The sequence below is a fragment of the Rhodnius prolixus genome, unplaced genomic scaffold, assembly GCF_049639745.1.
Source record: "Rhodnius prolixus isolate KJV_2025 unplaced genomic scaffold, Rpr scaffold_3, whole genome shotgun sequence".
Classification (NCBI taxonomy): domain Eukaryota; kingdom Metazoa; phylum Arthropoda; class Insecta; order Hemiptera; family Reduviidae; genus Rhodnius; species Rhodnius prolixus.
The window spans coordinates 47473715-47499471 of NW_027411603.1; the positions used below are offsets into that span (position 1 = coordinate 47473715).

The 25757-nt window shown below is 34.6% G+C and overlaps 1 protein-coding gene across 4 annotated transcripts in view; it reads left to right on the forward strand.

Annotated features, from left to right (window-relative positions):
• Nucleotides 1-25757, forward strand: part of sif (guanine nucleotide exchange factor still life) — a 487274-nt gene that overhangs the window by 139440 nt on the left and 322077 nt on the right. The gene's annotated exons all lie outside the window — the stretch shown is intronic.

Sequence of the window (25757 nt, forward strand, 5' to 3'; positions counted from 1 at the left end):
ATAAGGTCTATCGTATATCATACATGTTGGGTCGATCTATCGATCTATTTTGAGATACAAGGAGTAAAAACCATTGGAAAAAGTGGAAGTTGTCCTCTAATTTCACTGGAATGCTGTTATTTCTGCATTTGATAGTTATTAATATGGTCTATCGTATATCATACATGTTGGGCCGATCTATTTTGAAAAACTAGAAGTAAAAACCATTGGAAAAAGTAGAAGTTGTTCCCTAATGTTTCTGGATACCTAGTGAAGAAGAAGGGTAACACTGGCAAAGAATATTTGGTGAACATATGGCAGTAGAGTGGGATTAATAGGATAGCATTGTATTCGTGATTAGAAGTGCGCTTTTTTTAATCAGAAATTGAAAACCCTAATGATTAAATATAGTAGTGTTTTGGCACCATTAAGTCCGAGATCATATTACGTATTTAGTCGGTTGAATAATTCGATAAACTGAGCAGAGTCTATAAAGTTACGCATACAGCTTTTCTGTAAATTAAACAATTTACTTAAATCTCTTACGTATGCTACATAACAGCTGATACACAGCCAGTTAAGTCTCGCATGTATTTATGACTGTAACAATCAAGAATAATTTATTTGGCAAATTAGGCTAAACTCTCTGGGGTAGCAATAAATGCGGGATTAGTGCGCCTGTATTGGTGCTGTGGAAGGGGCAAGGTAAAATCCTATCTGCTAGTTTCCTGTACATAGAGTTTGCTAGTTTTGGTATTAACGTATTATAATTTCCGTGAATTATATCTATGTATATATTTTATAATAAGCTATTGATCAGTTTTGATTGTCCAGGAATTGTGTACAGAAACCTATTGGTCGGTGTGTAAACCTATTGATCATTAAGTGAATTTCACTTAATAATATTATCATTAAAATCTCGAATCCAGCTGCTGGCTCTTTTGATTTCCTCTACCTAGTAGCTTCTTACTGATCACTATTCAGTAATGTTCTATTTTGTGCTGAGCAGAATGTTCGGAGGCCGTCAGTGTACTGGGAAAAGCCCCCGAGCGCCAAACATGTCTTGGAAAATGTATTCTTACGTCTAAATTAAGTTCATCGAAGCAATAACTTGTAAAACTGACATATGTCTGGCTATTTCACTTACAGTTCCTTCTTAGGTCACGAATCGCCACTTTTTTTTTGGAAATCAGGTCAATCAACCAGACCTATTCTATTAGAGGGTCATGTAGGCCAGCGTAAATACTAACTATCGATAAAAAACGTGAAAAAGAAGTCGTCACAATCATGTTTAATGATTAATTGGGAAAATAGGGGAAAATGGCTTTTCTTTGCACTTTTTTCTCTCTCTCTCTGTTAAACACACACGAACTTTCTTTTATGTACTGCCTACTAATTTATTTCTTTTCCAATTTCCCATTTCCACTTTCTTACTGTTTGATTTCCTTGGTTCATTCACAATAAAATATTAATGTCATTAACTTGCGGGTAGGTAGAACCAGAAAAAGGAAAAAAGAAAATTATATGTTACAAATATAATAAACGCTATATTTTCCATTTGCATTTGACATAATGATTGATTGTGCTGGAAGATAAAATTAATTAATCATTTGGTTCACAATGAATTCTGATTATTATTTATTACTGTAGTCTAATCAATACGAGAATCAGTATTTCGTCTTCCAACAAATAAATGTAAATTTATGTTATAATAACTTGGAATTTGGTCTTTAAAACAACTTATCACCAATTTTTATATTATATTTATATTTATTTTTAGCGGCCAGCAAAACAAACATGTATTTTGGTACTGGGTTCGAATCCCGGTCTAGGTTTTGTAAATATAACTGCCTTTTGCATGGAACTGAAATTTACGTCTCACCTTTTGTTTAAGGTTTTTTTAAATTACATAGATATTGTAGTAGAATAATAATTTGTTCTGACCGTAGTTCTCTTCCTGATACAGTCAACAACACTGGGGCTCTAGTTTTAGTGAATCCCAGACTTAGGTCGAAGCATCACTTCATTAAGTTACAGTAGAAGAACTTTTTTCGTAAACAACCGTGGTCCCAATCTAAAGGAGAAAGTTCATTTTGCCTGAGCAAAGTCCAGGATCCACTCACACTGTGTCTTTCTTGTCCTTTTATTTAGGAATTAGGCCCCAGATTAAGTCGGAAAAGGAACTTGACCTAGTTTTCAGACTCCTCTGCGACCAATTATCAGCCCAGACTCTTAGATCTTTTTACGTTGATTAGCAGTGGGTTGTTAGTTGGTGGATAGCCTTGGTTTGTCGCAAGTTGGCATTAAGTAATTTACCTCTCCAGCCAATAGACACACGAAGAGCTACTAGGTGAAGTGGTGCACCTTTAAAAAACTGCCATGAATTCGCTAATGGATCCGGAAATGTAAGTCTTCTTTCATTGCTAGATGTCGCAACAATTTCCGAAGAGGCTCCCTTTCATATCGACCCAAATTTAGGTAACAAGTATTCTAAACTAGAAATGTTAACGAAAAAAAATATTTCGGCTGACTTTTGGGTCATTGTAAGTGGAGAATGTAATGTGTAAAACTTTTACTACTTCATCTGTCATCTAAATTTGATTCCAATCTATCTTCTGCGGCTTCAATACATCTTCATCAATCTTACTTTCTTCACGAAATACTGCCTACTGCTCTTTTCACGCAGTTCCTTGATTATTTTCTAAACCTTCCTGTTCTATTTTTCGATCTTTAGAATGTGATTTTATTTAAAAAAAAATTAGAAAAATTAGTATTTATCTAAAGATTTAGAAGCTAAAGGAATTTATTGTTAATGTTATCTACAAATTTTAATATTAAACGTATTTAAAAAGTATGCGCGCTGTTTAATTAATACTAGCTCGGCATTCCCCGGTGAATGCACAAGTTATGGAAAAGTAAAGAAAATAACTTTTAATTTTTTTATATTATACATGATTACTTTTTATTTAAAAGATAAATACAAAACAATCCCTCTTATTCTGTGATGGATACTTGCCTAGAGGCCAGCACTCCAGGTATCAGCGCAAATTTATATTCCAGACTGGAAAAACCTAGCTTTTTTTTTCATGCTATCTATTATTACCGGCTTTTTGGAAATTAAAGAAATTTAAGGATTACAGAGGTACTACTTTCTGACTGCAACTGTGAAATTTAAATAGAAGTAAGTTTATGCTGCCTACAGTCTTCAAAACATAAAGAAAATGTTTGCAGTAAACATGAGAAAAACTACGTAGTATAATCTGTATTTGTACAAAGAGGTAAGAAAAGAAAATTTAATCATCATCAGAGCGATGAAAGGATCAGAGAATCTTTCCAAGTTAAAAAAAAAAAGAAAGAATTTTATAGAGCACGTCTATCATCTCTAGGTGCGAGAGGAGTAAGAGATTAATGTTCACTAGAGATCGAGTGACAGGCGAAACAAAAAGAAAACAGAAAAATCTAATGTCAAACTAACGGCGGGGGGATGTTTAATTAAAAAAAAGGTAAAGGAAGAAATATGCATGCTTTGTGAAAAAATAAGACTTCATACTTCCTTCGCTAGTTAATTTCATCTGTGAAGCGCTCAAGACAATATATTGTGTTCATTACAATTGTAATTAATAAAACTTTTACCTGGATAAGATGTAAAGATCTCGTTTTTAGCCAGGAATAGCTTTTGTTTAACAAAGAACCTATTTTAATTTTACCTCTTTTAATGTTTAAAGAACCTCTTCTATTTATAAAGCTTTTTTAAGTGAACGTATTATGCGTACTACGTTGAAACAGATAGACTGAAATATTTACTGCCATCAATAAAATTTTTTGAGGGGCACAGTTGATCAAACATCAAAGGAAATTCATCTGAAATTGGTGAAGCTAACTTAAGTAGGGTTTCTTGCTTCTTCATTTGTCCCTGCTGAAAAAATGAGCGGCTGAACTTGAAGCCTTATAATCGTAATAAGTTTTATTTTCAAATATATCTGCATAGGATGAAAAAATAACTGCCAGTATCAGTCATAATATATTTTTATTATCTTCAGGGCTAATAGTACAAGTCCATGAACAGACAAGACAGAAAACACGCCAGCCCTTTATTGATGTAAAATATTACATTGTAAATTAGCCCTAAGGATGACCTAGTTCCCCTAGGTCGAAAGCCCGGTATAATAAAAATATTTTGTATACAATTTTCCTTAATCACTTCTAAGTTGTATTTATAAGTGTAAGTATTTTAGAATAAGTTTTATTTTCGTTCTCTTTTTCTATTAGTTTTGAATTAATTTATTATTTGTTTCAGTTAATTTAGTTGCCGAGTTTAATTTTGGCTTTCCATCTGAGATTATTTTTTTATTGGCAGGACTAAACTATCTCGGATAGCTTCGGCTGTGTGGCGTTCCGAAAAAAGGTTTTTCTCGTTCCTCAAGAGCGGAATCAAAAGCTTCTCTCTCCAGGAGGATTTGAAAACTAGAAATTGCAACTGTTCAGAGCTCCGATTATTTTTTGTTTTCAACGGAATTAAGAGGTCCCTTGAGTTATAAAAATTGAAATTTTTTATAATTATTTTTACGTGTGAGTTGTGTGTTTCCGTGTTCTGCCGTCTATCCTGTCCTACCACAGTATGTTGAATAAATTGCTGGGAATCAACTTGGAACAAAATTGTTTGCGAATTTTCTCAAGGGTTCTTTCAGTTTTCCATGCTGTAAGATTAATATTTTGTCCAGCACAGTGCATGAAAGCAAAGGAATTCAATGGTCTAGTTACTATAAAACTGTCAATTATCAGTAGATTAGATTAGTTGTTTATAAAAATAATAAAATAGAAAAAGAAGTTCTACAGGCAAAATGTGCTGCTTGCAGCACCATCTAGCGGCTGACTCTAGAACCGCTTAGTTTTCTGTATTTGCCGCTAGATAGCAGAGGCATTCACTTTTGGGCTTCTACTCCCTTGACTTTTTAAGAGTCAATTCTTCATTTGAAAACTATTAAAACCCAGTTTTTAAAGTTAGTTCAGATTAGTTTAGATATTAGATTAGTAGATGGATAGTTAATTAGGATACTTTTGATGCTTTTATTATTACAAAGTAATTATTTTGTTTTATATTGTGAGAAGTAAGAGGGAAAACTACGAACATGTAATATATCTAGGGGAAATATTTTATTCATATTTAGAATAAAATTTAACTTAAACGTTTATTTCCTGTCTAGGAGTTCCGTTAGATCACCTGCTTGTGTTCAGCTTTTCAACATAATAGTTGGTGCCTTTAGAAGGCCAACGGTATAGGTCTTAATCCACTCCTCCAAGCCATTCTTCCTACACCGTCTAGAGCACTGTAGGGCGGGCCCCTTCCAATGATCCCTATTCATCATGGCCAGTCCCTTTCATTTCTAATATTCCACTTTCCTTCATTCCTTCTCTTAATTCCTCCTCACAAGTCCTTCGGGACTGAATCAGCGAATGTTCACTACGGTTGGTGCTACGCTGCTTTTTACCGTATTGTTCCTAGTCCTATTTCTTCTAGTCTTGCCTACAGCTTTTCTCAGATACCTCATCTCCTTCGGCCTGGAGTTTAGATGATTAGCTTTGTTGGTTTCGAGTCCAAGAAATCTTTGTGTACCTTACAATCGGGAGGATGACTGTTTTATGAAAAGCAACTTCTACCTTTAATGTGATTTTTTCTTTTCTGTGACATTATTTCTGGTTGCTTGTAAGACTCTTCTTGCCGCGTCTAATCCTAAATTTACTTTATCTACCATTTTTCCTTATTTTATTTTAGTAGGCACTCAGATATTTAATGCTCCCTTTTGAAACATTAATAGCAAGCTCTCAATAAAATTATGCTAAAATTCTGAATTCTAAGAGAAAAAAAAAATGTAGCTGTCACGTCACACGAGATTTAGTTGAACCCAGGAATCATATCACAATCTAGTTCTAATGCTAAGTCTAGTTTTAACTGGACAATCATCATTTGAAGTCATGTACATCAGGGTTTAACAATGGATTGTTGGAACGTTGGATTTGTACAGGTTAGTGGAAATCGACCAGAGTGATTTGTGTGTTCGTGAGAGAGACAGATAGAGAGAGAGAGAGTGTGAGCGAGGGCGAGCGAGAGAGTCCTATTTTGTATGATAGTCGAGCCATGTGAGGATGGAGAAATAATACTAGGCTAGATCCCTTGTTTAAACTGGGATAGATACATAGACGGACAGTATTGTAGTCCCCCCCCTATGATGCAACCCTATAGCGGCCTTAACTAACATTCGACACCAGAACAGTTCGTTCCCCAGTTCTCTGGTGTATTTGAGTTATCCAACCTTTTATTTTTGCTAAATTCGTAATACCGACTAAATACTAGTTAAAAATTCTAGACAGGCATCGGATGTTGACATTTTTCTTTTTGCATGTATGCTTTGAAAAAAAAAAAACGGAAATTAAGCACTATTGCAATCGTATAATATTTTCAAACTAGTGGTATCATTAGATCAGAATACACTCGAATGTTTTGGAATTCTTAGAGCGGAAACAAATTTTTTTGTAATGAACGATATATGCATGTGAACAGATGAACAAATCACATAAATCCAACAGTCGAATTCCTTCAACCGGAAATAAAAAAAACTTGGTGTAGATCCAATGCTCTAGATTTCCTTGATTACTAGTATCATATAAATTTAATATTTGTATGCGAGTAGTTGTTTTTTTTTTAATTATTTTTTCCTTCAACTCCAGGTTGGACTGGTGGAGCATCCCGAGCTAGCCGACCCCTTACGAAAACTCGATTGGTTAAAATTTGGCAAAAATCCCTGGATTTACTTCTTACGAGTATAATTTGGATTCAATAGATCAAGTTTGCTGTTGAAACTTTTGGCTATAAAAGTTTGGTAGGTAGCTTGTTGTAGTATTCAGCGCAGGAAAGCTTTGTAAGCACTTTTTAACCTTTTAACTAATATTCAGTTTTTCTCAAGGAGCTTTTAAAATAAACTTTCTTTTTTTTTTCTTTCATTGAATAAAAAAAAAAAAAAAAAATTACCGATAACGTTTTTATGATGGGTGTGTTTCAGCAAAGATATGGATTAAATTTTGTTGGTTTTTGATTTTTGAAACGGAAACGCAACTTTTGTAGAAATAATTAAAATTGCTTCGTTGGTCACTTTTTTGTTTTATTTTTTGCCACATGTGAGAAAAAGTTTTGTTGGAAATTAGAACAACGCAATACAGAGAGTAAAGTCAGTCACAAAGCAGCTTTTTTTCTTTTTATTTTGCTCAGTTTATGTTTTTATAAAACGTTACAGTAGATCACCACCACACAACTATGTAAATCTTTTGTTCGTTTTTGTTTTGTTTTGTTTTTAATACAAAGTGTTGGATGTTGTTTTGTTCTCAATAAATTTTGTGTTCTCAATGTTGGAAATTTCTCTGTATTAGTTCGTGTTTTGCTTTAGGAATGTTGTAAAGTTTTTTAATAACTACAGAACGTTTAACTAATAACAGTTGGTAATCTCAAGGGTTTTTTTTTTTTTAATTTTACAAGTTTGTTTTGTAACTAATAAATTGACATATAATAAATCTGATGATAGATAATGATTTAAGATGAACTTTAGATATTAAGAACAAATGGAAGGAGATAAACAGAACGATAAGAACGCTGGAAACGTGTAGCCCAAAACTGAGCAATATCGCTAGCAATATTGATCTCCGTTCCTGAATTAGGTTATTCTCGTTCCAGTAAAGCACTTTCTTTGTTCCAGTAAAGCTAGTTTACCTCAGGAATCTGTAGTAGCTGTACACTAAGGCTTTGACTACCAGCGGGGCGCGGCCTAGTGGTTTGGCTTGCTAGCTAGCTGGCTGGACCAAGCTATCTCTGCAGCTCAAAATCTTCCCAGGTTCTTTGCGTGTAGCTTGTAGATGAGGGGGGTTATTCCCCTTCAGTTCTGGAGTAAGAAGGCACTCCTAGCAGTATGTCACTGTCGAAAAAATTAAACAGGGAGCTTTATACTAGTTTGGCTATGATCATCCCAAAATCTTTGCTCAGGTCTTTAATGTCCAGCGAGTTATCATTTTAGTGAGGATGTTTTCCAACTAACTTGATGGTTATCTCTTTGTGGAGTGTCTGATAAAAAGGTAAGTCAAATTAGGAAAACATCGCAGAAAGCTTTCAAGTCGGATGTTTCGTTTAGGTTGGACTTAAAGGCAAACTTTTTCATAAAAAAATTGAATAATTTTCTTAGGAAATTTCACATATTTGTGCCTTTTAGGTTGCGGTAAGAGAGAGGTCTCCTTCAAATGCCATTTTAGTATAATTTATGGTCTCATCATTTATAAAATATTACTATGAATTTAAAAGCAAATAAAATTACAAATTTTGCTTGCCGGGAAGGGCCTGACATTAAAGAGGTCTTATAAAGCCTTTTTTGCGAAGTAGCCCAGTTTTAGAATTTATTCATGTTGGGAGAAAGACAATTTTAGAAACGTTTTCATTGGGAATTTCACGTTAGCTCATAGGGATGGATTGGATAAAGCTCACTTCTAAAGTTCAATTAACATATAGATATCACTAGGTTTTTCTTTATTTGTAGGTATTTGGTATTTGATAATTTAAACAGAACCCTTAAACCTAAATGTGACTATATTCACCATTATTAAAGAAGATTTTGACCCTTTGTCCCTGATCCTATCAAAACAATAAACCCTAATTTATAACCAAATGAAATATCACTGATAATATTTACTACAATATAAATTATATGTAATTTCAATTACTATTGGGGGACATTCGCTCCTAGGAGATAGAGAATTCGTGCCAGTAATAATAATAGTGTAATAATGTTTGGCCAAAATTTATGTATCAATTTCTCCTTTTCTATGTAATAAATCATTTAGTAGTTTAGAATAGCTGCCGATTAGCCTCGCTAGTGGTCAGACTGTTGTTTAGTGGTTCGACTTTATAGTATCTAGAAGGAACATTTTACTCGTTACTACAAAGAAGTAGTTGGAAACATTAATTTGTAAGGTGTCTATTGAAATTTGTGGACCCAAAGTTTGTTAATGTATTATCTAGCTTTGCCAATTAATTAAATAAATAAAATCGGTTCAAGTAAAGTGCTGCTTCAGATTGTGGAATAATTTCAAATCTCTTAGATAATTCTTAGTTTTAACATCATATTTACTATATACCTGTATAATAATGTATGAGCAGGACCGAACATTATTCTGAAACGGTACTGTAGAGAGAAACGAAACCACCTGTTCGCTACAACTGCTCTACGATTTTCTTCAAGATCCGTTATACCAAATGAAATCCTAAAATTGCCTCTTCCTCCGACCTAAACAACTGGAAAATCTTAGATTCAAAGGAGGTTGGTTTCTTCTAATTCTAGGGAGGAAATCTTCTCCACCTCCTCGAAACTGGTAACTTCCCAGGTGTCCTTAATAAATGATATCGCAGGCACTCAGTAGATGCATTAAAGTTTCCTCAACATTTTCGCTAGTAATCTCCTGGTACTGTTAAGTACCAATCAATAATAATAGTAGGTGTAATGAGGTACTTCTTGCTGAAGGATGGATTTAGATTGTTTAATTACAGACTTGATTCCCTGGAGTGATCCCAGAGGAATTATCACTTTTAAGCTTCCTGCGATTTGTTCGTTATAGTTTTCATTTTTTGCATCATGCAAAATTGATGCTCGCAGTCTTCTCAGTGTTCTGCCGACTATTGTGTGCTCGCTGATCACAGATATGTTAGCTGTAAAGGATGAGAAAGTTGAAAGAGCAACAAGGCTGGATTCCCGGATTATAATCTCATTGGCGTTACCTACCAATTGACCTAACAAACCTTTCATTTGTATAACTGCCGAACAGATTGGTGAAGTAGAGCCTAGAATGAAGTAAAGCCTAGAAAGCCTACAATCATTGCGAATTCTTCTCAGCATCTTCTACGGTACTTTCGATTGAGAAAAACGTAGGCCATATCATTTATATAAAACCCCCCTGGATAAAAATGATGATCTAACACATTTATGTAACACAAAATGAGATCTTCTGTTATCATTTGTAATACTTGAGCTGGCGGCTCAGTTTATTAACCAGAAATTTAATGAAAAATTATTACGATTTAATTAAATTTTACTGATTTTTTTTGTTGTTGTGGTAATAATTGTCTTTCATGATTAAACCTGATGGTTATTTTACTGTTAATCAGCTGTAGTTAGTCTGTAATTTTGGAAACCATTGGTGGAATAACTACGTATTTTAATGAAGAGACTCTTCAGGATAAGGAGTTGTCTTTTTGTTGTACGTAGTAATTTTTTTTATATCTTAAATGCGCAACTCGTTGGAGAACAATTTCATAGAAAAATTTATCTTTAGTATAAATAAAATAGAATTTTATCATCAATTTGAGTTATGAATGAGTGATATGTCTCTGGACATTTTAAGATTTATCCTAAAAAATGGTAGTCGCATTTTTTAAGCTTAATTGAAGTTCATTTTAAGGGAAATGTTAATAATTTATGCTCGTTTTGCAGTTTTAGGGTGAATTGACAGATTGGATGACTTTTTTACTTAAGGCCAAATTTTGCCATTGTAATAAAAAAAATATATATTTTTATTTAAGACTAATGTTTTGTGATCTCAGACATCTTTTAATGATATCTTTCTTTTCTAAAATGATTAGAATCTTGTAATTTATCACTTTCAAATGGCATTCACTCACTTTTACGAGTTATTATTACGAACAGTACTGTCTTCTTGTTTTTATTCAGAAATTTATACTTAACTTTTGAATTGTAAGAAGACTTAAAATAAAAATATAATTATTTTTTAGACAAGGAGACCATTTCATATTTTCTTTTATTTCAAACAATTTTTTTCCTTATTTTCAGGAAAATTCATTTTCCTCTAGAGGAGCCTACCGTCTAAAATTTAAAATAATTTCACAGAATCGTATGGTTTATTTTAACCACTTACATATTATTGATTAGGATGAAATAAATGTTGAAAATGTAATTGGGTTCCCTCAATGCGGGCTAAAATTAAAAGAAATTAAATTGAGTTTAGACAATGATCGCTTCATTCGGAAGTTTGATTCTCTGACAAGGGAATAAGCAAGGATTCGACGATGTTATCTTGCGTTTCGGAAGACCATTAATCACAGTAAACCTTATTTATCATTTTAAACCATATTATCATTTTTAACATTTTTTGAAAGAAAAAGTTTGCTTTTGTTAACAGAGTTTCAGATTTATTTGCTTAGGGGATTTCCATGGTTGTTGCTTTTGATTAGGCATAGGTTTTCCGTTCGGAATTATCGTAGCGTGGAGATTATTTTCCTTTAAGAGATTAGCTGTTGGTTTCAATTGCTTGAGCCAATCTATTCAAGTATTTAGAGAGAATAAACTATTGGAAATTTTTAAATTGTATTTATTAAGGCCTAAATAAATATTTCGAGATACTCTTTCGAACTTAATATCTGCAGATATGTGCGGTTGAAGATGTTACTTTAATATATATGGAAAGAAATATGAATATTCAATAATTGCCTCTCCATATGTGTGTATTGTTACATGGAACTGTTATGGAGGTGCAGCCCCAGCAAGTTAAATATACTGCCACAGCTGGTGCAAGCTGAACTCCGTGATTTACACTTCTGTGTTTTTCTATTCAAGTAAATATGAAGCAGTTTTGCCTGTTTTATGTTTGCATTGGGTTTCCTCAAATTGTGTTTAACCCGTTGTTGGCAAAAATCTTTATAAAACAGTAAATAGCAGCAATCATTAAAAGAACAATAACTGGCTAAATTATAAAAATTAAACTTACAATGTTGTCAGTGAGAGTCAGGATATCTTTATTCATCATGATGATTAATTTTAATCATTTTTAGACCAACTTATAACTACCAATCATAATTGGAATTCGAAAACGAATCACCATGGTTGCATAAACACAAAAAATTTCATTAACTTTTGAACTTTATGAATGGTGGCACAGTTTTTTTGGAAGGAGTGCCCATTTAGTAGAGGCTTAGTTAAATAGGATTGGGATGAAGAAGCATGCTGGGTCTCTAACTAACTACCCAGATGGTTTGTGATCTTTCCTGGACCCTTTTTAGCAGAGATCACTTCTCAGATCTTTGCTAAAAAGGGTCCAGTAAGAAATCGGTCTAGATCTAGATGATAGAATTACGCCAACCCTTTCCTTGAGAGGCTCTTTTTTTCAATTTAGTTACTGCCCAAAAAACTCGTTTTCTCTTCTATAGTATACTTTTGTTAGCCACAACAGACCATCTAAGGTGAGCTAAAAATTTTAATCACGAATTGATGTAAATAGAATTTTTCTTTTTATTAGTGTTCCATGGCAAGAAATTATTATAAAAATACGTGCAGGTTATATAAATGAAAGACGAGGAGATACTTGGCGACTATGGGATTTAAGATAGGTAGTTTGTGAAGATGGGCGGTTGATAGAGTTGAACTGTTTGCTCATCCAGGACGTTAAGAAGGAAGTGTTAAGATGATTACCTGGAGTACACCCTAGGGATAGTCCAAAGAATTGCCGGCGATATGTATAGCCGCTATCTTCCATTTTAACTGCTCAAGTATCTCTATCTTTGTTTGTATCACTTTCTCTCTCTTTCATAAAACTTCACGATCTTGCCATTTCCCAGTTGCAATTGTAATGTAACTAATACAATTATATGTATACAATGGTGCTACTTTATCTAACAAGTGGTTGTTACTTTTATTATTATTACACTAGTTTGAAAAATAAACTAATAAAACATGTTGAAACAGGTCGTATTTATTTTAGAATTTATGGAGAGTTCGTAAAAAGAAAAAGGCTGCAATAATGGATGCATTCTGATTATTCTAGTATTATTAGTTATTTGTAGATGTCTGATGGTGATAGTTATTATTATATCATTATTTTTATTTCTTTTATTATTATTTTTTAGATTAAGGCGCGTCATCGTCTGAGGCCTTTGGCGCCCGGACAGTGTCTGTCAGAAAGAAGCCCCTGGGAAGAGAAAATCTAAGTGCCAGCAGCTGGATTCGAACCTGGGGGACTCTCCATAAGAGAATCCAATGAGCAACCTCCTTTACCTTAACCTCTTTCCTATTATTATTTTAATCTGTGGAAAGAGATTAAGCCCTATAGGCCATGCAATTAGTAAAACAGCCACCCAAACCGATTCTGGATCATAACTAAAGACCCAAGATTGAAAACCTTCCAGCTAACCCAACAAATCTTAGACAAGTAACCTTTTAGGGTCAAGAATTCAGAATACCAAGGTAGAATCCCAAGAGATAGCTTGAAAGACAAAGAATCTTCTCCCTATATGGAAAGTTCCTGTACACGGGGGGATTCCTCCTCAGCAACAGTATGTGACGATTACATTTGGATTTATTGTGGCCTCCCTAAGATTTAGGAAATTAAGCGGAGGAATGGTGAGTCTTTAAACATTTCCAACATTATGCGTCCAAAGCACTTGTTATTAGCTTTGCATTACTTTTGACGTTGGTGATATGGCGCGTTTCTCGTAAAATTTAGCAAATTAGGTCTACAGAAAAGATAAATAATACCTGGGGTTAAGCAAACATTTTTTAAAAATAAAACTTCGACGTACTTTATTAATTTAGCTTGAAAAGTATAAAAATTAAGTTACCTACAAAAAATTAAATGTTTAAGTGTAATTAACAAGATGTTAATAATAAAATAATATTTATTAACAATTACTGAGAAACTGGGTCATACGCTGTGGTGATGCTGGTGATGATATGAAGCAACTAACACGATTCTCTAAGGTGTGTATGTCTGTGAGTGTGTGTGTGTGTGTGTGTGTGTGTGTGTGCTGTATTTAATTACCTATTTTAGGCAAGATATCAAGCGTACAGTTTTAATTACGTTTCATGTATTAAACCATCAAGTTCTACATGTATTAAAGCATCATCTTATATTTAGGATATTTATTATAAATTCCCCAACTTCCCATCTTCATACAGTTCTCTTATCTAAAAGATTATCCATAATCTTATATCAGTTATAATATTAAATTTATGAGTCAATAACTTTTTTCAAATTCGTCTTAATATTTTTAAAGAATTTATTTGAAGTGAGAAGAGAAAAATAGTCTATCGTGTCTCAGATTTGAAATATTGATGCATCAATTTGGATACTGTTGGTGAACTATGTGATTTTTCATCGCACAGATAATTCCCTTTAAATGGAGGAAAACTTAAGATTATTTAGAGTCTGAGTTTAGAAACGATTGCTCAAGACTTCCGTCTACGCAAAATTAAAAAGAACTAACACTACGTTTTCCAATTAAATCGTTTTTCAACTTGTTAAATTTATTGTGGCAATATTTTAAAAGAAATTTAGCTTTTAAAACCCAAGATTTTTACAGCCTTTGCAACAATCTGTTGTGGGGAAAAGCAATAAAGTTTCGTTTGGCACAAAGAGGTGACAAGATTTCTATAGGATGCTGGTGAGAGAAAGAGATGACCGTGCCAATCTGGTTGGGAGATTTCAGCTGGCTTTCCTTCTGTTCGGGAATGACTGTCACTTTATCCCATTTCCTTTTCAACTAGAGTAAAATGTTTCTCAATTTTCCTCGCAGTAAAATTCCATTAAGAAAATTGCTTTTTTTTTTGTCTTTGTTCTTGCTGGTTTCTTATTTTGTTTCTAAGTACGACTAAAGTGGTGCAGATCAAATTGGGTTCTAATTTTGTCTTTTATTGTAATTTGGTATTGTATGTATATGAAGTAAGGCGAATGCTATTTCATTGGTCCTGTGAGTTTTGTGGTAAATTGACTTCGTTTGGATTAATATCCGTACAAAGAGATCAGATCCAGATAAAGAGGTGTTCTTGAATTTCTAAATCACTTCTATTTGAAACATTTTTATGAGTAACAATAATAATAACCTAGGAAAAGAGAAAACCTTTATGGTTTAACGCAGCAGAAAAGTTTTGTATGGGTATGTTTTTTTTTTATCGGTGCTAGAGGCGGCGGGCGGTAGATTTGCCATCGACGGAGATGTGGTTTCTTTTGGTAACTTTTTTTTTTGCAGAGACGGAGGTGGTTCATTGTGGCTTTACAGGATGAGGTAGTTCTCACGGCCAATTACCTGCGACATTTAATAGTGAACACCGGTTGTATCGGCAGCCGGTGAGGATTCCGACTAGCATGAGATGGATGGAGGTTGCCCATCGTTGGCGCAAGCCTATTATCGGGCGTAACATAATGATGTAGCTATGGTGGTATGGCTACCAGTATATTGAGACTAAGTAAAATTAAGTTGCTATGGAATGTTGCGATCGCCACAGACTGGCAGTCTAAGTCAGATGTAATCTGGCTAGATATCATTACCATCAGACATTTTTTGCGTATAATTTCCTTCTCCGTCTGTCGCAGACTGCGTGGGGGATGGATCCGCCGCTCTGAGTGGTGATGTCGTAGCCTGTAATGCTCCCCTAAGAAAGCATGAAGACAGCAGTTGTAAGTCGGTAGAAGCAAACGGTCTTGACTGGATCCCAATTCGTGGACTATGAATGGCTAGAAACGGTGTTCATTATGTCATGACTATCAGAGGCTTGGAGGGTAAGGACTTTTCTTCATATTGCATACTTACCCATGTGGACTGAAGATTTGTAAAGAGAAGAATGACTATCGGCCATATCTACCGCCTTCCAAAACAAAACAAAAAGAGTTCACTGCAGCCCCAAGTGTCAGGGTGATTGTTCATATCACGTGTCAAGTGAGCTACTCGATGGCACAAAAACCCCAGAAGAAGTGGATTCTGTAAGCGAAAAAGAATCACCATGAAATAGGAAGAGAAATTATTGCTTCCTTCTCTTTCCATTTTGATGTTCCACTTCAGCAGTATCCTGACCGAGACTTCTCTGAAGTCTTCCATTCCTAAAAGATCATCTTCCTTTCTCATATAAAGATTTTTTGTGAAGATAATCTCTTCCGTTTGGTTTTCTGGGTTTTTAATTTTCTTTCGTTCACATTAAACATTTTTTATTTTTATTTTTTATGTTTCTAAAATTTTCCATTTACAAAAAGACTGGAAAAAAGTACAATTTTAATTGAAAAGCAATTCAATCATACGTCCGGCCAAAGAAAAGAAAAGAAAAAAAAAACAAACAAAATAAAAGTCCTGAAAATTTTATTGAAAGGCTATTTTAACGCGAGAAAATTATATTTCCATATTCCACTGTTTATATTTTCTTTCCATTAAAAAGAAGAAAACAAGAATGAACAATCAAAACGGTTTTGATAAAAGAACCAACCAAAATAAATCTCAGTCCTTACCACAGGATAGAGAGGGGAGAAAAAATTCTGGGAGCACAATTTTTGTAAGGATTCCATTTCCTTTTCTATTTTCACAATTTTCCGCCAAGTTCCATTTGTTTTGACAAAGAATGGAAAAGAATGAAGACTAAAAGAAGGGTCCTTTGTTAAACGGACGTGGAAAAGAAGGTGACCGCTTCAACTAACGTCCATTTAAGCAGTAGTTTGATTTCTTGTGTGAGAAACAAAAAACAAAAATCTTGGAATTATTACTTGAACTCGAAATATTTTCTTTAATTTCGCATTTTTGAAGCATATTTAATTCTCACAACTCAAACTCCCCTCCCAAAAAAGGAAGTTCTGTGGAATTGTGAGGACCCAGTAACTCCGGTATAATCAATCCCCAGTGTCCTAAGCACTACATATCCCCAGATATTAGTGAGGTGATTCCATTTCTTTCCTTCCTTTCTATCCATTGCCAGAGATTCTATAGATTTTTTTTATGGAAATTTTGGAAACGGAAATGCGATTAATTGAGTGATAAATGTTGTAATATTGAATCAAGGTTTACATTAGCTCAGAGCCCCTTACAATACTGTTCCTGACCGTCAATTAGTTAGGTCGAAGTAATTGTTTTGTAGAGAGGGCGTCTATTTAAATCAGGGACGATTTAGGTACAAAAAGATACTCCTGAGAAGTAGGCGCCACGGTAGGTAGCCAAGCGGTTAAGAGGCGAGACCTGCAAAGCTAATATGCATTGTGTTACTGGGTTCGATTCCCCGGTCTTAGGCCTTTGGATTTTATTTAAAGGTTAATAAAAGAAATTTACAGTAAAGTATGTTAGGTGGTCATAGGCTAGACCCGCAAAGCTAAGATGTACTGTTGGTTTAGTGGGTTCGATTCCCCAGGTCTTGGGCCTTGGATTGTATTTAATGGTTAATATGAGAAATTTATAGTAAAATATGTTAGGAGGTTATAGGCTAGATCTGCAAAGCTAAGATGTATTGCTGGTTTAGTGGGTTCGATTCCCCTGGTCTAGGCCTTGGATTTTATTCAATGGTTAATATGAGAAATTTATAGTAAAATATGTTAGGAGGTTATAGGCTAGATCTGCAAAGCTAAGATGTATTGTTGGTTTAGTCGGTTCGATTCCCCCCGGTCTTTATGCCTTGGATTGTATTTAATGGTTAATATGAGAAATTTATAGTAAAGTATGTTAGGCGTTTATAGGCTAGGCCCGCAAAGCTAAGATGTATTGTTGGTTTAGTGGGTTCGATTCCCCCGGTCTAGGTCTTGGATTTTATTTAATGGTTAATATGAGAAATTTATAGTAAAATATGTTAGGAGGTTATAGGCTAGATCTGCAAAGCTAAGATGTATTGTTGGTTTAGTGGGTTGGATTCCCCTGTCTCTAGGCCTTGGATTTTATTTAGAGGTTAATATGAGAAACTTACAGTAAAGTATGTTTGCTAATCGCCTCCGCCCATGACACCTAATTGGTAGTTTAGTTGGACGTTAAGCCCTGCCGGAAAAAAATAGGCAATTACTTCACTTTTTTTTTTATTCCTGAGAAGTCCATTTAACGTCTTGTTTAATTCCGGTCTTTTAAGCCTAGGTTCCACATAAGACGAGTGCCTAAGAAGAGCTCGAGGCTACCCTGTAGAAGTGGGTATGTTAGTAATCAAAGTTAACCACCCGAGAATCGGAAAAGTTATAAGTTTTCTCATTGTATACATGTTAATTCAGTTGACCTCAAAGCCTGCATTTCAAGTAAAAACTCTTATTTAAAATATCTGATACTATCATCTGTTTATGATCAATGTAAGGTAATATCAAAGTGAACAGGTGAAAGATTATGTATTCTCAGGTGTGGAAATGTCATTTAGAATGTTGAAAGTTCGGCCCTTTCGTCTTGGTTTTGGGGTTTCTCTTTTTTCTTTTCTTTTTTTTTTTACTCGCATCTCCTTCATTCTCTACTTCTCCTTCTTCTTCAAACCTACTACCAACTTTTTTATACTTCCTTTTAATACTTCTTTTAGTCGAAGTATTTTATGAAAAGTAACTTTTTTTATTTATTACCCTTTTTTGATACAACTTTATTCTGTTTCTTCTTCTTTTTCTTTCCTTTCCCCTTCAGCAAAATGGGGAAGAAGATCAACTCTGGGAAAACAGTTGGAATAGCCAGCGTAAAGAGAATGAAGGATGGAAGTGAAGTGAATGCGACTGATGGAGGAATAGGGAAGGAAAAAAAGTGGATTGTAGTGGTACACTTTTCTGTAAATCAACAAGCTGCTGCCCGGGGTATAGAGTTGGTTGGAGTCGGTTAGAGACGGTCGAGAGGTACCAAACAAGAAATAAAGTTACATAAAACATGAACTTCCTGCGAATAACTACTAAGAAGTTGTAACTAAAGTCATTATTCTTTATTCTCTTACTGCTCTCTCTCTCTCTCTCTCTCTCTCTCTCTCTCTCTCTCTCTCTCCATAACCTTTCTCTACTTTGGAATAAAAAATAGACAGTCTATTTGATTTTATTAAATCAATAAAATAGCAGAATAGGTATTGCTAATAGCAATAATGATAATAATAACGAATGTTGTCATAAATAAGTTATTTCGCTATTCCTTGGAATATATATCAACATCCATTCCATCTCGGATCAATAAAAACCAAAAAAATAAAAAATTGGTAATGGAATTGGAAAAAAATGCGGTGAAATGATGGGCAGGAAATATAACTAGATTGGGTAGTGGAAACTTCATCCTAGGTTTTTTTTTTACGACGTCCAGAGGTTTTTTTTGCGAATTATCCTCCGCTATTCCCGAAGTGCCAAAACTGTTCTGGGTACAATATAATTATTTGGAGTGGACCAATAAAACATCCACAAAAACTTTTTCTTACTTGTGAATCATCAAAAAAAAAATTATTTTTAATTGTAACAATGTAGTTAAAAAATATACACGCAAAAGTTTTCTTCTCAACATTGTGTAGGTGTGTAGGGTGTATTGTAAATTGCAAGCTCCTGACTAGATTTGAGAATTGGGACATATCCTGGTTATTCCTGGCTCAACGTGGTTACGGTGCCGACCCCTTGTTCTTCTGGTTGGAGAATCTAACGGTATATCGAAGCGGGGTGGGGAAAAAAACCCACTCATTGTGGCAGCGACTTTGGGGGGAGATATTTCTTGAGCCCCATAATTCCTTGGGAGGAAAAAAGGCTGACCTTGTGAATCGCGCGGGGTAAGCACTCATCATGGTCTGAGTAGTGAAGAAATATCTACGACCAGTTACTTACTTAGCAGGATCTGAAAGAAGTGTGCCCAATTTGCCTTGGCCAACAATGTACGAGCAGAATTGACACAAACCTTGTCTTAAATAAACTCTTTGACTAACCAGTCCAAGTGCTCAAATGGTCTCTTGAAGCAGCCATAGGTTCTTCGTCACTGGGTCAGTCAGTGTTCATGGTGCGACGTACCAAGGAAGACCCAACTAGGGTAGCTGGTCATGCTGATTCAACTAAAAACGATAGGTACTATTATCTACATAGTTATTTTCTTTAGGGAATGCGATAAAGTTGTTTTCTAGAAAATTAAAAAAAACGCATTTCATGTTAACCGTTTTTTTTTTGTTTTTGAAACTTATTTTTTCAGAATTTTAAATGTAGCTTAAAGTGATTTCGCAAATCGTACTTAGTGGGAATGATTCCTGGCCATTTCCACCATACAATCTATATAGTACCTGAGAAAATATGTGAGGTAAAAGTCATTGGACTTTTTGTAAATATAAGGTAAGTGGGGGGAAGATGCCACACTTAACACTTATTTCCGTTTTGTAGAAAACTGGGTTATCGAAAAACAACACCAAATGTATCAACGTGCAGATTGTCTTTTACTCTTTAATTACATATATATATATTAGTATATAAGATTAATTGCAAAACCATTAAAAATGCATTTGAATGAAATTTGTCAAAAATGGCATCTTCCCCCATCATGTGGGGGAAGATGCCAGTTGATGCGGGGGAAGATGCAACAATATCTTAAGTTATAAATTGAGAAAGAAAAAATTACAAATTTAATGTTAGGTAAACAGCAAAATATTCTCATTAAGTACTGAGGGGAAGGAACACCACCGACATTTTTTGTTTCAGTTTTAACATTTTTTGCAATGCAAATTGTCTTTGCTGCAAATTTCATGTAGCCCCGTCTCTTGCATGTTATGCATTGAAGCCAATCGCATTTTGGGCCCTTCCTATCATAAAATATCCTTTACACTCAATACAAAAATCATCGTCCTCCTCTTCAATGTCACTCTCACCACTGGTCATTACCAAATTATCGGGAGCGGAGGATGCTGAAGATGAACTGACCTTCCTTTTCTTTTTCTGCAGTACTTTTCCCCCTTATGTGAAAATAAAATAAAATCGTAGGATAATAAATCGAGGTTCGGTTTTGACTGTAAATAATCAAATAATCGAAAAGTTTAAGGAAATATAATAATTAATATGATTGCAACTATTCGACGATTGACCACACTATAAACGTTTAACGCTAAGTTCCGGTAATGGATGATTCTTAAAAACTTATTGGCAAAAGTATTACCGACTATCTATATTCATTGAAATACTGTTAAGTAAAGAAGGTAACTAAATCAAGTAGAACCACCCAAGTCTGGAGAAATTTCGCATTAAAAATTACACAAAGTAGATTAAGTAAAAAGACAGAAATTTTGTATTTAATTTTCATTAAAAACCTCGTTAAAAGTGTTTACAAGGTTAAATCGATACTTTGATTTTCCGATTGGTTTTTAAAAAAAAATCCAATACTTGTTTACCCGAGAAGCACTTATTTTTTAAATATTTACCCTCGGGATTTCCACTTAAATCGATTGGCCAGAAATATAGGCCACGTGGGCAGTAAATTTGATTTAGTTCTGTCCGTTTGTATTTAGACGGATTTAAATTACTTGCACATCTTGTAAATTTTATCTGGATAATATTACCTAATTAACCTAGATTGAGGTAATCCTTTTTCTATCCTGGAACTAATCTAATTGAGTTTCCATCTCCTACTTCTCTTACTTCCTATAAGAGAGGGGGAGTATCGTGAACAGTCTGGTAGAACACTGGAAGAAACAAGAACCGGAAATTGTTCAAAAAGCTTTCATTTTTTTTGCTCTGGGAGTCAGCAGGTAGAAATAAATCTCTCTCGCTGGTGCAGCACATAGCACTCTTACTCCAAGATCTGCTGAGGATGACCTCCTTAGATGAGCGGATGATCTCCAGGGAAGTTTTAGGGAGCGGTAGTTCCGTATCATATCTTCTTGCAACTACCTCCATAAATATAGCAATGATGAAACTCCAAATTAAGGAGATAAGAGGAGTTAAGATGTACCGGGGGAAATATCTCCTCCAACCCCTGGTATCAACATATAAGCACTGTTAGGAAATCCTGAGCAGAGAATCATAAAATTAGATTCCATTCGCTGGGGTCCAGACTCCCCCTCCTCTCTCACAAGAGATTTATTCGTTTTATAACAATTGAAATTCACTAATCCTAATCCCGCGATAATCAAAGAAACGCTACTTCGTATGGGGAGCCCAGTGCCTCGGAAGCTCTATTCTCCGAACAATCATCTGCACCCTCGCTTGGCACCATGATTTGTGCTGAGCTAGAGTCGGCCATGAGTTTGCTAAATCGAAGTAGATGCACAAATCATGTAGTCATTAGGTTCATTGCTTGGTATACGTATATCCCAGGTTCGTGTTATCTTTTCTTTATCTTAGGAGCTCCTTGTCTTAAATCTCACTGTCTAGTGAAGGAAAACAACGCTCTCTGTAAGGAGCGAACACTGTCAGGAAGCCGGCAGTGTACAGAGAAGAATAGACTTAGAATATTGACATTAAAACAAAAAAAAATCACTTATGTTCGTAAGTCCCGCGTACATTGTGTTAATAATATTGGGTGGTTAGCACTGTGAATTGCTTGTCGCGTGTCTTGAAAGGCTAGTAGCCCACAGGGACGCTACGATCCCTCTAGAAGTGTCTAAACCACTTCTCCTTACAGATAAAATTTGGAATTCCAAGAAAACCTTTTTGAAAGTGTTGTAAGAATAAGTCTTGTATCGGTTCACATATTTTATTGATTCCAGAAAATATTTGACAATCTTTATTTTTTAAGGTATTTAAAAAAAAAAATCACAAATATTGGGATATTGGTTATGAAAGGTGAATTTGTAAGTAAGAAGATCACCGGTTCAAATCTCGCATGTTGATACTTTTTATTTTGTATAAAAAAAATTTATCCTCGACACCCAAATTTTAATTTAGTCGTTGGACGATTTCTTGCTTGAAAAATAAATAAATAAATAAATAAATAGACTGTTACTTTTACTATTCACAAATAGTAATATATTTCTATATTTCTGTTACAGGTAAGTGAAGACATATGTCAGATGTCAGATGGCGAAAATAACCTTTTTCCCAGGACTGCCACTGTAAGTAGGCTATATCAGCTGACATTGGCATGACACTGACCCAAATAAACTTGTCTCAGAGTCCTTTTTCTCTTCTATTTCTCTTCGATGTCTATTTATAACTCAGGGAGCAGGGTATCTCCTATGGGTGAGAACTTGAAAAAGAGATGCTAGTCTAGGAAGTGTACATTCTGTGAGAAAGTAGATCATCTATTTCCACAAATGGTACGATATTTTCTCTTTTCCACATCTAGACTCCATGAGGAAAACCCCCCAATACCATATGTGTATCCCTTTTCCTCTTGTTGGAGTAAAATGTTCATTTCAGACTCTCCTCTTTTTTCACTTATTCCAAGCACGGGAAAAATTGGGATAAAAAGTGGTTTTTTTAAATACATAATTTACTTTAATATTCTTCCCTCAAAAGAGGGTAAATTATGGCTGTTGTTTTGATCCAAAGAACGAAATCTTATAAACTGCCGATTTTATTAGAATAAGCACAATAAAATCTTCGTAAAATGCATCATTTATGAAGAACGATTTTGGTAACCAAAATCTTTGTACTCATTATAGTAAATAATCGTGAAGTTGTTCCTGTAGTTCATTTAACATAAAACTTCATGCTTACTTAAGTAATGGTTGTCTCGGTTATCCATAAACCGAACAACACGATTTGCTAACAATTTTATTGAATTTTTTTTTCTTTTAATAATCGATAAAATGTGCTGTCTTAAGTTAAGGAGAAGAAGAATCATTTTCAAGTCTTTAAATGTTATCTTAATTCAACTGAGTTAAGTTTCAATCAAATCTGGAGAAGCCAAAATTGCTAATTTCAAGGCAGATGGCCTGAAGTTTTTAAGGAAATGAAATGCATTCCTTATGAAACATTTGACTTATTGAAAATGATTTAACTTATCACGTATTAAATGTTTTTATTTTCCAATAACGTTGTTCTTAAATGTGTTGTAAATGGATAGGATTTTGATATGCATACAAAACCGTTTATTCTTATCAAAGATATATTTATGTACAATCGTTCTACTAAGCTTAACTATCCAAAATAATATCCATAATAGTATCCATAATAAATCTTTTAGTTGTTAAGTCCCAGGTAGTTGCATTCCTTCCTCTTTTATTTGGATCGTCTTGAGAGATTGAGTATTAGACGTTGAAACACTAAAAACAAGTTAGAGAACATAGATGAAACATATTCTTAGGATTAATCAATTATTTCTTTTTAAAAACAAAAGTTTTTAACGCCCATGATTTTTCTAAAAAAAAGTCGCAACTACCAAATTAGGTGTCGTGAATTTCTATTTATAGGTACATCAGTAATATTATTTTTTTGAATGAATTCATTGATAAAAAATCAAGAAGGGTGAAATTTAGGAGTTCAGTTGGTTGGTTGGCCGCTAGATATGGCTAGTGTAGTTATGAGGGGGCAGCATTATCAAGCGGCCCTTGGGGGCGGCACTGGCCCTCAATGCGTGAGTATATGTGTGTGTGAGTGTGTGTAATACTGTGGTGGTAGATGTATGGTGTATCAGTCTGTGCTTGGAGACGGTCCGGAGCAGTACTGTGTTGTGGAGGTGTAACTGTCGTGAAGTTAATATGATAGTGTTTGATATGACCGTTGGTTTTTGAAATTCTTCAATTAATTTTTTATTTTTTAAATTTATTTTGGTGTTTTTTTTTTTTTTAATTTAAGTGATTTATATTAAATTTTGTTTGGCGCGATATCTTATTCGTCGCCCTAGTTTTGGAAAAAATTAGTACAATGGTTGAGTCCACCAAAAGGAAGATGTCTGTGTTAGGTACGGCCGCTAGACGCCGTCGTCATAAGACGGTACATTTTGGTGAGACTCTACACCATCATGAAGATGGTCAAGCTGGAACTAGTAATAGTTGCGGTACCGGAAGTGGTAGTGCTTGCAGTAGTAGTAGTGGTGGTGGTGGTGGAGGAGGTCGCAGCGGAAATACAAATAGTGGAAGAGCCGCCGGTGGTTCAAGTGAAGAACGCGGTTCTGTACATTCATTGCCGGGACAATTTGAAGCCAACGTCCAACAATTGTTCACATTCATTGGGAATGTATTATCATCATGGGAACGCCGTCCAGAAGAAAGACGCCGTCCTAAAAAGGAAGCAGTAAGGTTATTGCTTAGAGGTGATACAAGAATTAGGGAAGATGAGAATATGAGTAGTCCAGGATATAAGCATTCACACTGGAAAGTGCCTGGCGGTTCCTGTACCGCACTTTTTCTAAAAAAGGTGTGTCAGTTGTTTTGTTCGTTCGATTTTCCAATGTTTCTCTTTGTGAAACATTTCTACCTATATTATTATCACAATTTTCTATTAACTTTTTTTTTATATTTATTTTCGAACATACAGTAAATAACAAGATGTCAAGCGCAGTCACGAATCTCACGTGCTTGTAACTCCACTCTAAAGGAGTCTCAGGTAAACCTTCTTATCTAGGAAGATTCATGTTAGGATTGTGATTTTAGTTTGATTCTTGCCTCCTTTCTTAAAAGTAATATAAATCAAAACATTAATATTGCGACATTTCTGTTAAGAGAGGAGTACGTTTACTTGAAGTGAGAAACGTATCCTTGGGTTTGTGTGATATGACGCAAGACTGTCATGGATTACATTGAACTTTCCAAGGAATTATTTTTTCAACTTTTCACTGAGTCAGGAAAAGTGATTTTAAGGCAACGTCGAGTTGTGAGTGTGAACAGAAATGTCACAGACAGTTTTTAAGCTTGATATTTTGTTTGGTCCTTTTCACGAGACGTAACATAGGTCTAAACTTTTATTTGAAACGTCTTTCCCGGAAAATTAGATTACGAGCTTTTCTGGAAGTGGGTTTTTGAGGGTAAGTTTTTCCTTTTAAGTACCAATTTGATTGGATTTTTGTAGGAATTTGACAAGACTAATAAATTCTTATCTCAGATGCTCTTTAACCTCAAACTCAAATCTTTTAACCATTTTCTAAGTTCTTAGCCAAAGAGTAC